The following is an 18,416-nucleotide window of genomic DNA, read 5'->3' as shown; positions in this document are numbered from 1 at the left end:
CAGTAAAGGGAGAAATGACTAACTAGGGATAGTATCTTGGGGAAAACACAGATCGCTCTCTTTCTCCTTATTGCTCTGTTTCAGTGCTAGTTTTGGGGAAGTCGTGAGGACACAGTGGAAGTGGAATAAACAGGACCGGTCGGGGGTCTAGACAGATTAATGAGGAGAAGAGTCCCCTTCACTGGCCCTTTGACACACTGCTCAGAGAAATAAAGGCCTGTTTTACTTTTGTTCTGGCATTGTAATGAATCATGATCTCTCACAGAGCTGTAGATAGTTTCTCTGTATTAAAAAACAATAATGTCTCAGTCTCAGAGGCCTAGTGGGTAGAAATATGAGTGTGGAAATGGCCTGAGGAGAATTTGATTGTCCACAGGTGACTCCTTCGTAGCTCAGGGTACATAATTTTCTCAGATAAGTATCCTTCTCGCAGTTCTTTCACAGAATGATTGAATAGTCGATGCACATCAGGAGTACAGAACTATAAAATGAATGTGGATAGAAGATCAGTTTGTTTTGTCTTAGGAGAAATTGACTCAATTATATTGAGACTTTAGATTGCAGACCTATCAGATCTGAGATATTGAAGATATTATTGAGAAATCTTTATGAAGGGGAGTTTCATGTGGGATCATTGTTGACAGAATATAAAGCAATAAACTTTTATTTATTTATATTTGAAAAATATTTTATATTGAGTCTCTTGTTTATTTTATTTTGTTTGTTTGTTTGCTTTCATACTGAACCTCCCAGTTCTATTTGATTTTATTTGATTTTACTTAATTTGATTTTATTATTTTTGGAAGGAATCAAGCTTTGGTATTGAACCTATTTATTTTAAATTTTATTTTATTTTACTTTGTTTTATTTTACTATTTTATTTGGAAGAATTTAATAAGTATTTGCTTTCATATCGAACCTCCTTTTTTATTTTATTTTATTATTACATTTTTTTTTTTTTTCATTATTTTTTGGAAGGAATCAAGCTTTGATATTGAATCTCCTATTTATTTTATATATTTTTTTAATTTTATTTGGAGAAAAATATTTTTTAAGTATTTGGTTTCGTGTTAAACCTCCTATTTTATTTTATTTTATTTATTTTAGTATTTTAGTATTTTATTTTATTTTTTGTAAGGAATAAATCTTTGATATTTTTTATTTTATTTTATTTGTATTTAATTTATTTAATTTATTTTGAATAATTTTAAAAGTATTTGCTTTCATATTGAAAGTCCTATTTTATTTTTTTGAAGAATTTGAGAATTATTTGCTTTCATATTGAACCTCCCATTTTATTTTTTATTTTATTTTAATTTATTTGATGAATTAGATAAGAAATATTTTCTTTCATATCGAGCCTGCTGTTGTTGTCTAGAAGAAACTGATATTGAAAAGATGATTTGCCATTTGTGATTTCTTTCCCATGGGTGATTCCAAAGATGATTTTCTCATCCATGCATGATATTATGTACATTTAAAACGGATGCTTGTGTTGCCAGGTTCTATCTAATCTAATGTATTAAATTAGCCTACCTGTCCATCAGAAGATTCATGTCCATCATCTAAAGATGGTTTGCCACTGCAATAACGCTTTGATGGCTACATTAGGAAGTAACCCAGATTTTCAATTCTGACTCAAACCCAAACCACATAAAGACTCAGGGCTCAGTCCTGTGGTCAGATTAGTTTATTCCTCAGTGACAGGAGCGCTCGTTCAGATGCATGCTTCAGTGCCATTTACAACTCGCAATATGCCAGCACAACGTTGCCCTTGTTTTTCAGAATGACATCGCTACAAGCATTTACACTGGATTCCTCCTGGAAAACATGCTTCTATCCGCCAAAGCCTGTTGTTTTAGGAAGCCAAAAAGAAAAGAAAAAAACAATCTGACTTGTTTGTTTAACTATTGTGTTGTCAGTTGTCAGGGCTACAGAATGTGAATCAAATATTTACAAATTTGTGTTAAAAATTGAAATCTAAATTTGCTATAGACAGGAAAGTTTCATTGAGTTGTTGTTTATAATGATTATTTGGTGAGGAGATGTTAGTACATTTCATCTTTAGAGTGTGCAGGAGAGATTCTGATTCTCAAACAAATGACTCTTATGAACAGGTTATTTTTAATGAATCATTCTCAAACTTAAAAGTATATTGGTTTGAACTGGTCTAACAAATGATTAGAAGTTAATATAAATAGTGCTAATATACCAAATAACTAAAATTACCAAATTTCATGCTGAACCTCCTATTTTATTTCATTTTATTTATTTATTTTTTTTGGAAAGAATTAAGCTTTGATAACGAGCCTCCTATTTATTTATTTTTATTTTGAAGAATTTAAGAAGTATTTGATTTCATATTAAACCTTTATTTTATTTTATTATTTTTAGAAGGAATTAAGCTTTGATATTGAACTCCCTATTTTATTTTGTTTTGTTTAAAAAGTATTTAATTTCATATTGAACCTCTATTTTATTTTATTTTAACAACATTTTTTTGTTTGTTTTTAAACTTTTCATTTACTGAAATAGAGTTAATATACCAAATTGCTAAAATATTTTTTTTATCTTTATAAAACATGTTAAAAACATAAAATAATGCAATAAAGATGAATTTAATAACATAATATGCAACATAAACCCCTAATGAACATAACAGAAAAACTAAGAAACACATTTATTAAAAGAAACACATTTATTGAAAAAAAAATATCAAATGTCAGCTGTCATACAGTGAATGTCAATTTGCACATTTTCTCTGTAAATTATAAGATGACTTGTTCCTTTTCACTTACACAAACTGTACATTTAACTGTATTTTACTGTAAAACTACATGTAATGTCTCATTAGATCTATTACAGTTTTACACCATATAGATTAAGGGAACATTAACCAATTAACAGGTTTTTACCATAGAATTGATCATACCATATGAAATTACAATTATTTCTTACAGTGTATCCTTAGGCCCAGTTATAAGGTTGAATTTACTATAAGGGAAAACATTGCTTCTGAGCAACCATTTATATTGAGAGATTCTGTTATTTGGTGACTTAAATTCATTTGGTTCCTAAACGTTTCATTTTGGGGCGTTCTAGTCATTTTATTATCTGGAGCCAACGGTTGATTGAATGCACTGTAACTGACCTCGTACGGCGGCCCGTCCGGCCCCGACGGTTGTGAAATTGAGATGTGCCCATTAAGACGGATGGCGATACCTCACACCCGTATCGCCCTGATACTATATTCCTGCTTGTCAAGCTGAAAATCGTGCAACTAAACTAAGACAAATGGCTTGCATGGAAACGACGACAGCTTAATATTTGGCAAAGCTGAAAATGACATGACAGGAAGGGCCGTTTGTCATTGCCTTTGGCTTCACGGCATGTGTGGACATAGATAAAGATGCATATTACTTCGACTGCCACATTAGACTGTCTTTTTGGAAAGGAGCGAGCTGTGAAAGATGCATTAGTAATATTGTTAGTGCCGGAGTCATATAATTTTCCTTCATTTGCTCGTACGCTTTTCATTACATGAGTAAACACTTGACGTGGCTCCAAAATGCACATAAATCTCAAGGAGGGAGTGATTATATATTTTTAGAAAGCCTACCAGCAGTAAATGCCTGCACTCTAAAAAATGCTGGGTTAAATACAACCCAGTGCTGGGTAAAATAGGGACAAACCCAGCAATTGGGTTGTTTTGACCCAGCGCAGCACTGGGTTGTATTTAACCCAGCATTTTTTAGAGTGTGCCATTCCCCGTTCCATTTAGATGAAGCAATAAAGACGACCTTTTGTTTTCACTGTACGCATCGCTATGACCAGAGCCAGAGATGTCTTGTTGCACTACAAGAAGCTCTTTCTTTAGTTATGTAGATGCACAAACCAAAGTAATGTTTGGACGTCAAGCTAAAACAATGGCTCTAGTGTTCCTCTTATTTAAAAAAGACAACAAAACACAACCGCCAACTATCAGCGAAACATGTTTAAGTTGAGCTAGTGTTCGTTCAGCTGGCTCACAATTACATGAAAAGAAACCAAGCCTGCACTCTAAAAAATGCTGCGTTGTTTCAACCCGTCTCGATAAAAATCACAGTTTGTTCTTTCTCACCACACTCTAAAAAATGCTGGGTTGTTTCAACCCAACTTTGGGTCAAATATGGACTAACCCAACCGTTGGGTTAAAAATGTAATGTAAAAATTTAACCCAACGGTTGGGTTAGTCCATATTTGACCCAAAGTTGGGTTGAAACAACCCAGCATTTTTTAGAGTGTGGTGAGAAAGAACAAACTGTGATTTTTATCGAGACTACATGGCCATTTTGTTGCTCTTTAGACGCATCCTGCTGTGACGATTGCTAGCAGTCCCTAGCTGTTATCAAATTTTTTAGCGATCCATAAAAACAGCATTTTGCTTTTGTTCTATGTAAAGTCAGTATGTTGCCCTTTTAATGAGTAAAAACTGGATTAACTTGAAATGTTGGGCAACATTCTTGTGAAGACCTTCCTTTATTTACTGCAAACAGCAGGCTAGCTACTGTAAACGTTACTGGGAATGAGCTTGGATGAGGCACACATGAGCGTTAGTGCTTTTGCTAAGCTCTCTCTCTTACTACTTTTATGTAACCTGTCTATCTCTGATTGCTTTATGATCAGTTGTTGCTTTTTCACAGCTCAGGAGACTTAATAGGCTTTTGGGCAATGTTTGATGCATCTGTGTTTCTCCTCAAATTACTTAGTCATGCTTTAATTGCAATAATTGGTCTTTTTTAAAGGCTAAAGCTATAAACAAAAACATATGTGGAAATTAACTTAGTTTGAATATTTGAGTTTATATCGAGATCATTGACTTGATTTCAGACTTCTGAAACCAGGAGATGTATGATTACTGTTTATTATTATTTTTTTATTTTAGATTATTTTTTATATAATTGTATGAACATTTATTATTTTGTATTATAATATAATATAATATTTATGGATTAAATTCATGTTATCTTGGAAGATTTTATTGCAAGAGAGTTTATAGAGTTTATATTGAGATTGACTTAATTTCGGACTTCTGGAGATGTGTGATTACTATAGATAATTTATTTGACATTATATAATCTTGGTAATTTTATATTATATTATATAATATTTTTTTATCTTGGAGAATTTAATAGATGTTTGAGTTTATATTGAGATAACTGACTTTTGATCGTACACTTCTGAAACAATATGAAGCGTGATTATTGTATATAAAATTTTTATTTCAATTATATACATTTTGTGGATTAAGAAAAATTTGTGTTGCCAAAATTTGATATGTTTGAGTTTGTGTTGTCTTCTCTGACTTTTGATCGCAGACTTCTGAAACTATTGGAGACGTGTATATGCTGTATATTATACATGTTATATTAAAATACAGGTGCATCTCAATAAATTAGAATGTCTTGGCATGTCACCATATTCTAATTTGTTGAGATAGTGAATTGGTGGGTTTTTGTTAAATGTGAGCCAAAATCATCACAATTAAAAGAACCAAAGACTTAAACTACTTCAGTCTGTGTGCATTGAATTTATTTAATACACGAGTTTCACAATTTGAGTTGAATTACTGAAATAAATTAACTTTTCCACGACATTCTAATTTATTGAGATGCACCTATATATTTAAAATATATTGAGACCTCTTTTGACTGCAGATTTTGGTATCTTGGCAAATCTGAGCATAGTGTGAGATATTACAGAGATCTAAATCTCTATAGAAGATGTGTGCTTTTGTGGAGCTTTTGGGATGAGAAATATTTGTGAAGAAAGAGACTAATGCAAGTGTCTCTATTTCATCTCAATGTTGCTCTAATTTGTGATATTTCTATTTTATATGACCGTAACTAAATAATGAGTCTGTCACTGCTGAACAGAGTCTGTATAAGCAACAGCACAGATAATAAAGCCATACAGCTAAATGACTAGCCACATGTGAAATACGGTTTTCTGTGCAGGATTTAACACGTCAGTATGTGAAAGGAACCGGTCCCATGCTGGTTTGCTAGACGCTGCACAGAAGTTATGACCTATAAATGGCCCCAACGAGAGATGATTTATAGAAATAAAAGTGTGTTGACAGGCTAACTACCTCAGAGCTGCTGGGTGACTAGCTCTGTTTGCACTGTGGGTGGCACATCCTCACCCTGATAAGACTGATCTGAGAAAAGTTGTTTTTCTTTAAAATGCCAACATGAAGGGGTTAAATGACCACAAACAGGCACGTGCAACACATGCGGGACTTTACAGTGACTAACATGTATTACAGGTCTTATGCGTCAACCCACCGTGATATGAGTCATCACACATTCCAGGGGTCACTTTAAATGATTCAGATGTAAAGAAATTGAGTCATTATTGAAACCAATATGAAATGAAAATTTAAAACCTTTCCAGAACTACAGGTGCTAAACATGCACTGCCAGAAAAAAAGGTACAACAGTTGTCACTGGGGCAGTATCTTTTCCAAAGGTACTAATATGTACCATTTAGGTACCTTATATTAGGTACTAATATATTGTTTTAGGGGTAAATAAGGTACCTTTTGAAAAGGTACCACCTCAGTGACAGCTTTTGTACAGGTACCTTTTTTCTAAGAGTGTAGATGTGGGATATGGACATAGGGTCACGTTCCACACAAGCTGAAGACAAATCTTGATTTATAATTTGTCTAAATGCATTGCTTTGTTCACCATGTCAAACAATGAGCAAACTAGATGGATGCGTTTTTGTGAGTGGTGTTGCTTATGAAATATTCACTGCCTTATTGCTAAGCTATTTGGAGTATATCTTTTTATTTTGACATGTTTTCGTGGATTTGAGCGTGTAGCAATAACACACGAAAGAGAACTTAATTCGGCATTTGCACGCTGACTGAGAGGCGATTTCCTGTGAGTGCGCTTTGGGTGTGTGTGCATGGAAACCTGTCAGCTTTCAAGTACTGGCAAGACTTAAAAACACATGTGAATACTGAATGTTACGTTCGTGACAATGCATCGGGTCAGTGACAGCTCCGTCAATTGTCCCTGGACTCGGAAATATTTTTCGAGTCCCAAACGTTTGAGTCCAAGTCAAGTCAGAGTAAAAATGCATCCAAGACTGTGACAAGTCCAAGTCCACTAGAAGTTGTACTCGAGACGGAGTACTCAAACTCTAACAATTGCTACACTGTTCTTCTAAGTGTTTCTTTGTTTTGTTTTTGCTATGTGGTTGCCAGGCTGTTCTGAGTGTTTTTATTGTGTTGCTATGCAGTTGCTAGGCTGTTCCGAGTGTTTTATGTTGCTATGCAATTGCTACACTGTTCTGAGTGTTTTTTTATTGTGTTTCTATGTGGTTGCTAGGCTGTTCTGAGTGTTTTTATTGTGTTGCTATGCAGTTACTAGGTTGTTATGACTGTTTTATGTTGCTATGCAATTGCTACACTGTTCTGAGTGTTTTTATTGTGTTGCTATGTGGTTGCTAAGCTGTTCTGAGGGTTTTTATTTTGTTGTTATGCTGCTCTAAATTTTTTTTTTTTTTTATTGTGTTGCTGTGCGGTTGCTATGCTGTTCTGAGTATTTTTATTGTGTTTTTATGTGGTTGCCAGGTTGTTCTTAGTGGTTTGTGTGTTGCTATGCAGTTGCTAGGCTGTTCTGAGTGTTTTATGTTGCTATGCAATTGCTACACTGTTCTGAGTGTTTTTTATTGTGTTTATATGTGGTTGCTAGGCTGTTTTGATTGTGTTTATTGTGTTGCTATGCAGTTACTAGGCTGTTCTGAGTGTTTTATGTTGCTATGCAATTGCTACACTGTTCTGAGTGTTTTTTATCGTGTTGCTTTGTGGTTGCTGAGCTGTTTTGAGTGTTTGTATTGTGTTGTTATGCTGCTCTAAATGTATTTTTTTTATTGTGTTGCTGTGTGGTTGCTATGCTGTTCTGAGTATTTTTATTGTGTTTTTATGTGGTTGCCAGGTTGTTCTTAGTGGTTTGTGTGTTGCTATGCAGTTGCTGGGCTGTTCTGAGTGTTTTTTAGTCTGTTGCTGTGCGGTTGTTGGCGAATTTTAAATGGTTTAAGTGTGTGGGTTTTATTGTGTTTCTAGGCTTTGTGTGATCGTGTTTCTACTTTATAGGGTGTTCTGATTGGTGTTCAGTGTGTTGCTGTGTGGTTGCTAGGGCATTCTGAGTGGTTTGAGTGTGTTGCTGTGCTGTCGTTAGTGTGTTCTGAATGGTTTTTAATGTATTGTTGAATGGTTTCTAGGTTATTCTTACTAATGAATTGCTCTGTCTGTAATAGGGTGTTAAGAGTGAATTTTATTGTGTTGATGTGCAGTCTCTATAATTTTTGTCTCTTTTTTTGTTACTGTGACGGTATTAAAGTGTTGTAGGTGGTTTTAGTGTGTTGCTTGACAGTTGCTGTGGTGTTCTGAGTTTTTTTTTTATATATATATATTTGACTTGGCAAATATCATTAATAAGTCTATACTGTACATCAGATCATTCCTTTTATTTGAAAACTTTTGAAAACATTTGTTCTGCAACAAAAGTAGCTCTGACATTCTACAGACAGACATGGTAAGCTTAAGTATATATGCATATATAGCCTGAGCTAAAATACACAGTACACAATAGATAACCTTTCCCCGTAGTAATTAAAAAAAACACTGAATGGACAACCCGTGCCTCTCAGTGCCATATGCCGTGTAATAAAGAACTGTAGCAGTCGTGGGTTAAATTATGAGGGTCTAATTACTTGTCTAGTTAGCAGGCCATTCATCTCCTGTAATCACTCACAGATTTATAGTGATGTCATCAGAGCTCTGAAACCACACTCGATCAATAAGCACTCAGTCCTATAACTTATTTCTAGTAAATCAATGGGTGCCCTATAGAGACCTTAAACAGCATAATTAGTCTTTGCAGATCAATAGTTTAATCTCTCTTTTTCTCTCACTCTGTCTCTCAGTGACTATTCAGGGTGCGAGTTAGAAAAGGCAGAAACCGAAGGCAAGGTCGGAAGTTTATTTATGTTTACAATACATTATTATATTAAATACTTATAATTTTACATATAGGCTTGTTTTTGACAGTGGTTTCAGTCTATAGCTGTGTCCATTTTTTTCAGCACTTTGTATTTAAAAGTATAGTATCAAAATGATCACTGATTGTAATCTAGCTGTGCTTGGTGCACCAAAAGACAATTTAGGTTGTGTGAAATTTCTTTGTGAAAGTCATTATATAATTTGCACACTGATTGTATTTCTACAATAGAGCACGTGTCTCTCTGTGAATGTAATTAGTTGAGTCTTAATTACTCATTATGTCAATTGCACATGATTTTAAGTACTTAAGCTTACATATCAACATGCAATTTGCTGATTAGGGCAAACAAGGGCTGGGTGGTGTGAGGATATGTATCACGTGGTAGAGATTTACAGACTGGTAGAGATTCTGCTTTATGTTATTTACATGCGAGAGCGACAGCGAATCATGGAGTCCGTGTGAAATATACAGCAGGACGTGTCCCATTCAGAGTTTAGATATAAGTTTGGTCGTTGAGCAAAACTGCAACTTGCCTCATTAATATAAAAATGCCTCATTCAATCAGAATCAGAGCAATAGATTTTGTAATATTTGTTTAATATTGATATTTTTACTTAACTGTTATATAATTTCGCTAAAGATAGCGAAAGGGCAGATGGTGAAGAGGTAGATGGTGCGCCGCCCCAGGCCTGTACCCTGGTGTCCATGTTGGGTCGACCTCGTTCTCATCTTCCTGTCGCCATCAAAGCACAGCAGCTCTTTTGACTAACAAGAATCACCCACAAAATACAGGGAGGTGTTTGTGCATATTCATTCTCCCCTTGTGTTATTTCTATGCAGACAGGGAACTTTGTGTCATTTCCATTTCAAAGCCGGAGAAGAAAGGCAAAGAGCACTTCTTTATAATCACAGGGCTCTGAAATTGTATCCCAGCTTGGATACAAACAACGGGGACATTCTCGAAGGCACTTTTGTTGTTTCCTGATACTTTGCTCACTGACACTGAACCATTAACATCACCGGATCCAAGCACATGATATATGATACGTTTTGCTTAGGACATTTTTGTGCGTCACTGAACCTTAGCAGCCGTCACTATATATATATTCAAGACAGTATGAGCAAAACCTCTCATTTGGTGCTGTTCTCCTAGGCCCAATTGCGCAATTATCTTCAGTTGCCTTCTCAAGGTACGGCTTCACAGTCGAGGAAGGAAATTAACTGAGTTAGAAGACCAACAAACCACAATTGCTCCTTCTGAATACACAATTTAGCTTTGAGAGAAAATGCTGGCTTTCTAGATTGAGGTGATAATATCTGTCATATTCTCATCCTATAAAGGAACTCATAAACTTACATAATGCCATTGTCTTCACCACATCACAGGTTTGTCCTCATATTCTCTCTGTCTATTAAATGAAGGTTATCTTCCACACGTGGAATAAAGTTTGTGGAACAAATTATGAGGAAACTGACTGGTCAACATGAGTAACTGATAAAAATAACGATTTCTATTATTGTTTCAACTGGTTTTCCACTCAGAGTAAGGAACACACATGCACATAAAGGTTTCTTTATGTCTCAATTGTTTCTTCTAGACAGTATCTAGATGAAATAGAGACTTTTGTTATTGCTTTGCACTCATGTGTCACTTGAATTTCAAAAAAGGTCTCAAATTTTTCAAGATACCACTGTTTTGTTCTACAAAAACTGAATGATCTGAGCTGTACTATTCACATTCATTTTACAACACAGTACTCTTATGCATTAAAAATCATCATACTTGTGAATGTTATTTCAAATGTAATTTCTCCAAAAGCATTTTAGAAAAAGCACCTCAGAAAGAGTTGCTACTCTTTTAAGTATTATTTTAACATTTTCATAAAAGTAATTTTCCCTCAAGCAAACGCAAACATGATTTGCATCTTTCCACATGCCCTCACTGGATCATATTCAGAGCTTTTCAAGACCTTCAAATCTGAAAGTTGTGCAAGTTGCTTGTGAATTCATGCTTTCTCTGTTGACAGAAGACCAAATCACGGTGTACTAAAGTTTTAAAGTTTCACAAATAACTTTTTACTCTCTTCTTCTGTAGGAAACCATCGCGTAAGATCCAGAAACCCAAACACTTATCTGCAGACCTTTTACTCTCATAAACACCATATTGGCTAATTAAGAACTCTATAGAGCCCAAAACAGCCCTTGATAGGCTTTATTTTTAAGAGTGCAGCCACATCCAGTGGGCTGTTTGACTTCAAGATGCAGGACTCGTTTATTAATAGCTCCTTTCTGCACTAATGAGCCACTGCCAGCTGCCTATTGTGGCTTCACACTGGTCCTGCTTCACACTAATGTTATTGACCGACTCTGTTTGTGCATTCGAGTGGTGTGCGTACTGTCAGATAGGCTGCAATAAGCAGGCGTGTTATGTAAACATTGTAATGTGTCACTTTAAAGCATCTCGCCGCTCTCAGGACGCTCTCCACAAATGTATAGTCCCGGCCGTACACGCAGCCGTGAATCATGTGTGCATCAAAGCCCACGCCGCTGAACACGCGTGACCCCGAAGCCACATATATTGCGTTAGCACACATCAGTGTGTGGGTTTAGAAAGATGAGCGAAACCTGAATGGAAAGAGCGTTCATGGCGTTATTCCAGTGCTAGATGTACTGTAGATGTACAGGGTTTCAGCTTCAGTCTATATCTAAACAACAACACGGTCAGGATCATCTCAAGCATGTCATAAAGTCAGAACAGTTCATGTCACAACACAGACACGGTTGCATACTCACAGGAGTGGTTGGAGTCTGCAGGAGGCAAACAGCAGACCGTCTCTACTCTACTCTTCCTTCAGTGTGAAAGGGAGGAGGGTGGCCTCCAGGTCTGGAGGCAGTCAGCGCACCACCAGACAGATAATCCAAAACTGGAGGTGTCTTATTTAGTCTGCAGCACGCATTGCATGCGTGCATGCAGTAGAGAGAGGCACAGGCGTTTATCTTGCGTCCCTTTCCGCGCTCCCTCCTACTTCTGCTCATGAGAGACCCTTCTGACAGGAGGAGATGTGGGAAAACATAGAAAATAAATAAAAAAATAAAAACATACAGGAAGCAAATGTGTCTCTCTGAAGGATTTTATAATCATGCTGGGTCTCCACCCCCACTTGGCTGTCTCTCCTCCCATATTGTTATAGCAACGGCCAATCAGAGCGCTTCATCACACAAGTCCTCTCTGCCTGCTGAGAGACTGTGATTCTTTCACACCGGAGCTTGTTCAATATGGCTGTGGACCAATAGTGTGTGTGTGTGTGTGTGTGTGTGTGTGTGTGTGTGTGTGTGTGTGTGTGTGTTGTGGATGGATCACTCCATCATGCTCAGATTAGATTCAGTCCAGTAAAGCCTGATAAACGATCGGCTGCAGCTGCAGTTCTGCCTTTAATGAGGCTGAAACTTGAGTCTGTCTGCAGAGAGACTCGCCCTCCATATAAAGCACCTCACCTCACCACCTTCATCATCATCACCATCATCATCAACAACTTCACATACGGGTAATCAAAATCATCATCTTGATGTGATGTTGATATTGAGGATAGTGTGGTGGTGATGATGATGATAATTTTAGGGTTGAGGATGAGGTCATGATGAGGAAGAGGAAGATGTCCAGGTAGGCCTGTCTTATTGTATTGTACAAATTTCATTATAACCATCATGATCAACAGTGTCTTCTTAATAATTAATAATGATGATAATAAAATTCCTAAAAAGTCATAATTATGAGATACAAAGTCCAAAACTATGAGATACTAAGTCATAAATGGTGACATACCAAATCATAGCATAAAAATGGTGACATACCAAATCATAATTATAAGATATGAAGTCAAAACTGATAAAAAGTCAAAATTACTACATACTAAATCATAATTATGCGAAAAAAATAGAAATTGACATTAAGTCATAATTATGAGTGGAAGTATGAAATATATGTAATTTTAATGTCAAAATTGTAAGTCATATTTGTGAGATAAAAAGTTAATCATAGATAAGAAATTATGAGATACTAGGTCATAATTATGAGATAAAAAGTTGATATTATGAACAAGTGAAAATTATGAGATACTAAGTCATAATTATGATTTAGTTATGTTGAAATTATGAAAAAGTTCAAATGAAATATAAAATTATTATTATGACATAAAAAGTCAAAATTATCATTTAAAAAATGTGGATATTTTATGTCATTTTCTTTTTAATTTTACATAATTCTGATTTACCAAAGCATTTGTTTCAATATGGTTTAAACTGGTTTTAGATGGCTAGTGCTGGTCTGTTTCTAGCCCAGACTGGTTAAGATGGTTAATGTTTCAGGCCAACTTGACTAGTGGAATAGTGTGTGTGTGTGTGTGTGTGTGTGTGTGTGTGTGTGTGTGTGTTGTGGATGCTGTTAATTAGCTGATCTGTCTACTGGAAAGTTAAACTGTTTCTCGCTATATTTCTCAGCTGTCAAACCTGTAGTGTTTTTTGTTTTTGTCTGCTTTGTGGTTTACTTTCTTCACATGACCCATTGTTATTAGTGTGTGCTTTGAAGAAAGATGTCAAACACGTCGACGTAGACTAATTAGGGGACCGCTTTGCAAAAATGCAGGTTTTCACTAGCTAGTCAGTTGTTGGTTTAGCTCAGTTGAGAAGTGCTCTGTCTAAAAGACTTCATTAGAGGTTATTATGTGCTGATAAGTGTTCTTAATGAGTGTTGTTGTCTTGTTTTACACTTTAATTGACTAAAAATCTCTAAGACAAGATAATTAGGGCTTGTTTACATAAATTTGATCTTAAATATAATATCTTTATTGCACTGACAGACTTATTCTTGCTTATACTTTAAAAAGTTGAAAAATCTGTCAGTGTAATACCAAATACACTAGTGTTAAAGATACATTCTCTGAAAACAAGTCTTTATATCATAAGCATTGTTGCATCTCAAGTACATTTATCTCGTTTTAAGGAATTTTTTATTTTGCTTGAAAAAAACATCATAAACGTTTTTTTTTATGAAGTGTATGAATTTCTTTCTTGCGTTAAACACAAAAGTAGATATTTTGATTAATGTCCATGCTGCTCTTTTCCATACAATAAAAGTGAATGAGAGTGGACTCAGTTAAGCTCAAAAAATGGCAAAAAGCACCATAGAAGTATCATAAAATAGCCCATATGACCTGTGTAATGAGTGTTGTTGTCTTGTTTTACACTTTAATTGACTAAAAATCTCTAAGACAAGATAATTAGGGCTTGTTTACATAAATTTGATCTTAAATATAATATCTTTATTGCACTGACAGACTTATTCTTGCTTATACTTTAAAAAGTTGAAAAATCTGTCAGTGTAATACCAAATACACTAGTGTTAAAGATACATTCTCTGAAAACAAGTCTTTATATCATAAGCATTGTTGCATCTCAAGTAAATTTATCTCGTTTTAAGGAATTTTTTATTTTGCTTGAAAAAAACATCATAAACGTTTTTTTTATGAAGTGTATGAATTTCTTTCTTGCGTTAATCACAAAAGTAGATATTTTGATTAATGTCCATGCTGCTCTTTCCATACAATAAAAGTGAATGAGAGTGGACTCAGTTAAGCTCAAAAAATGGCAAAAAGCACCATAGAAGTATTATAAAATAGCCCATATGACCTGTGTGCTGTTTTTTCAAGCCTTCTGAAGCAATGTGATAGGCTTGTGTGAGGAGCAGACTGAAATTGAAGTCATTGTTCATTAATAATTTAATATATTTTCCCTCCTCTCTAGTTCTCAAATCTAATTTGCGTTCGTCTCATATATGGCATTTAATGCCATGTTATTTCAGTATTATTTACAATAGGCCTATTTATTCATTTTTAAAATTGGCTTTTATTTTTATATATTCAGTTTTATTCGAATTTAAGTTTTTGTTTATATGCACAAACCATTTATTTATAAAATAATTGTAAATATGTAAATACAAATGTAAACAAAATTAACAAAATTGAGTGTTAAGCAATATATATATATATATATATATATACTGTATTTTCAAAATAGATGTTATATTTTATTAATATATTAATAATTGAAAATATATATATATTTTTTTTATTATAATAATTTTAGTACTTCAACTTTATTTCAGTTAGTTTCTGGGGCATTTCTTCATTCAGTGTTTATATTAAATTGTAGAAATGTAACAATTTTGGAGCTGTGGACACTTTATGCTTTAGTGGTACTGCAAAACTTCCCTTTCTGTGTTCCACAAAAGAAAGTCAGTCAAACCGGTTTGAAACAACATGAGGTGAGTAAATGATGACAGAATTTTTATGTCTGTCTGAACTATTCCTACAGTTTAGTTCTGTTCCTTTAAAACACTGAGGGATGGTAAAATGCAGCCGTGAATAGAGAAAATCATTGTTAGATGTTGTGCGTCTCACAGCAGTAACACAGTCAAAGCTCCTTTTCATTAAGCCAGCAATTCAGATGTTCAAACAACTTTCAGCTCGGTTTCAAACACAAGGTTTATTGATGTTTGCGTATGTGCCTTTACCCGCTGTATATGTAGCGCACTACATATAGCAGGAGATCTCAGAGCCAGTGACCCGGATGGCAGCAGAACGAGTACTCAGCAAAAATTAGGCATCCAAATTAGGTTTTCACACCTGAATTGGAAAAAGTAATTTCACTGAAATGAGGTTCAGAGAACCATGGGTACAGCAGAAATGGAGACAGTACAAAAGGGTTGTGCACCTTTCACACATTTTCTTCTGAAGCAAGTCAGCAGCTTTTATTTTTTTATATTAGAATCAGTCAATAATTGATAGTGATGTTTACAGGAGACCTACATGACTAAAGTTAGTAGAAAGACTTTCTGTACTTTTCAGTACTGCAGCCTATGTTCTGAACACAATTATTTTTAATGAAACAGTGGTTTTCAGTAATGGATCATGTGCACTTACACGATCATTATCACAAAATAAACCCTCAACCCTGATGGGAAGTGGAGCGTAAATAATGAAGACCTTAATTAACTAACTAACTCATAACCTTTTGTTTAATTGCACTTAAAAATCTTCTCTACTGTCGGTTGTTCTGCACTTCCTTTTCTGCTGTAGAAATGCATTATTGTCTGTTGAAGTTTGGTCCAGTAGCACTTCTGATATTGTTTTCTCTCTTGGATTAATCAGTTCTGCTTGTATTGTCCTCTTTGGTCGCTTTGGATAAAAGCTTCTGCTAAATGAATAAATATAAATAAATGTAAATTATGTTTTAAAGTAAGTATAGGCCCTATATGTTACTTAGCAGTTAAAGTGAAATTTAATTGATAACGTTTATATATGCATTTAAAGCCACATTAAAATATAAGAAACTCATAGAAGTACTTTTGTGTGCTTTATGTATGTGCTTCGTTTTTTCTCAACGTAAATATAGACTCCGCCTAGTAAATTAGTAAACAGTAAATTATAAGTAACGCATAGAAGTACTAAATAGACTCTGTAAATATATACTCTGTTCCGACTACAGTTCTGGCTATAGAAACATTTTTATAACATGACTTATTTGCAACACTATTATTTACAGTAGAAAAAAAACAAGAAAAAAAAAGAAGATATATACTGTATACAAACACACACAGTAAATTTAGCACTTTGGGTCTAAGAAAAGCACATTATACATAAAATGCATTATTATTATTATCATTATTATTATTATTATTTAAATATATAAACAAAATATACATTTTAAAATGTCCATATTAATTATATTATATTATATTATATTATATTATATTATATTACACATCCATTTTCCAAACCGTTCCATTTTTATAACGTGACTGTTTTGCAACATTGTATCATTTACAATAGCCTTTTCTTTTACTACATTTCAGATGCCTTTTTGCTTTATATCATAAATTATATAAAAAATTATCATTTATAAATAGTATAATTACTATAAATTATAAAGTATTATACATGTCATTTATTTTTTTTATTATATTATATTACTTTACATTATTATTTTCATTTCATTTATGATTTAAACAAAGAGTAAAAGTATGTGACAATTATTTATGTGAAGAAATCAAAGAAACATCAAGATAAATATCACTTGTAAACAGAATATTTTATTGTGTGTCATTGTTAACCAAGCTGTAATTATGCAAAACATGGGAAAATACAGTATTGCTTGCTTGTGTGTATTCAGGGACATAAAATGCTAGCTGTGAAATTTTGTGAAATGATTTATAGCTGCACAAAAAAACTCTATATTCAACATTATTATTATTATTATTATTATTATTTTGAAGGGATGAGATTGATGTGATATTAGGATTGTTTACACATTGACAGCTTTGATGGTAATAATAGTGTGAAGTTGGACGTTAGTGAACCGTTCAGATGTGTGGCTCTGTTGATGTCACAAAGCAAGGCCAGACACAACAGGTAAGTGCAAATCAGGATGGTTTATTGACTGGGTAAGGGGATGACTGGAATAGGTGTGTAAAGGCAGGTGAGTGTCAACACAGTGAATGGTTCCAGGGTGCTTATCTGAGTTCTGATGGTGAGGATCGGATGCCGGTTACGTTGGAGATCGTGGAACAGTATCCAAGGAGTCGTTGGAGGATCGCGGAGGAACAGCAGGTAATTCGTTCTAGGAGAATTTGGCAGAGAGAGTCCAGAGAAGTTCGTAGGAGTGAACGGTAGACCGGACAGTGAGTGACTGTGCTGTGTGTGTATTTGTAGTGTGGCTTGATTGGTGACAGCAGGTGCGGGTGATCAGAACTCAGGTGACTGTGATCGGGTAATTATCCTGGATGGTGACTGAAGTGACTGTGATGAATCCCTGACAGTTGAAGCCGTCAGACGCCTCTGTGCTGTCAGAACTGACAGGATGATAGAATCACATGCTCCTCTGTGATGGAAACTACCGGCACACATCAAACAGCATGATCAGAGCTGGTGTTTGCCTCTTAACCTTGTTGTTCGGTGAGCAGTACAAATAAGTTTTATATGCTGAAGTTCAGTGTAGTTTTTTTCTCTTAATTTCAAATAGAAATACTTTGTTTGTGGGCAGCAGTGAGGACCTGATAGTGAGCTGTTTCTGTAAAAGATTAAAACTGAAAGGCATTAAATAGGGACCAGTGACCTTTAATTGGTCCAGAAGCTTGTAATCAGCTGATTCCAATGATGCTTATTAGATTAATTGGTTTGAAATGCCAACACAAATCTTTCTTTGATTTTATAGCTTGATGATGAGACACTTTGAGGGTCGCTGACGGTGGAAAAATAAGAAACAATAACTGCATTATAGTGTGATACAGCATATTTGAAGCCATGC

The 18,416-nt window shown here is 34.6% G+C and overlaps 1 protein-coding gene across 2 annotated transcripts in view; it reads right to left on the bottom strand.

Annotated features, from left to right (window-relative positions):
• The window catches only part of LOC107698687 (cyclin-dependent kinase 18-like), a 112,573-nt gene that overhangs the window by 58,208 nt on the left and 35,949 nt on the right, over window positions 1-18,416 (bottom strand). The window contains exon 1 of one of the 2 annotated variants that reach the window (XM_016499815.1): window positions 11,850-12,125. The exons of the other annotated variant lie outside the window; for it this stretch is intronic. The gene's annotated coding sequence lies outside the window, so the exon portion shown is untranslated. Of the gene's footprint in view, window positions 1-11,849; window positions 12,126-18,416 lie in introns of those variants that run through there. 2 annotated transcript variants of the gene reach the window in all.

Source organism: Sinocyclocheilus anshuiensis, unplaced genomic scaffold (assembly GCF_001515605.1).
Source record: "Sinocyclocheilus anshuiensis isolate Anshui unplaced genomic scaffold, SAMN03320099.WGS_v1.1 scaffold313, whole genome shotgun sequence".
Taxonomy (NCBI): Eukaryota; Metazoa; Chordata; class Actinopteri; order Cypriniformes; family Cyprinidae; genus Sinocyclocheilus; species Sinocyclocheilus anshuiensis.
This window is presented reverse-complemented; position numbering and strand designations above follow the sequence as displayed.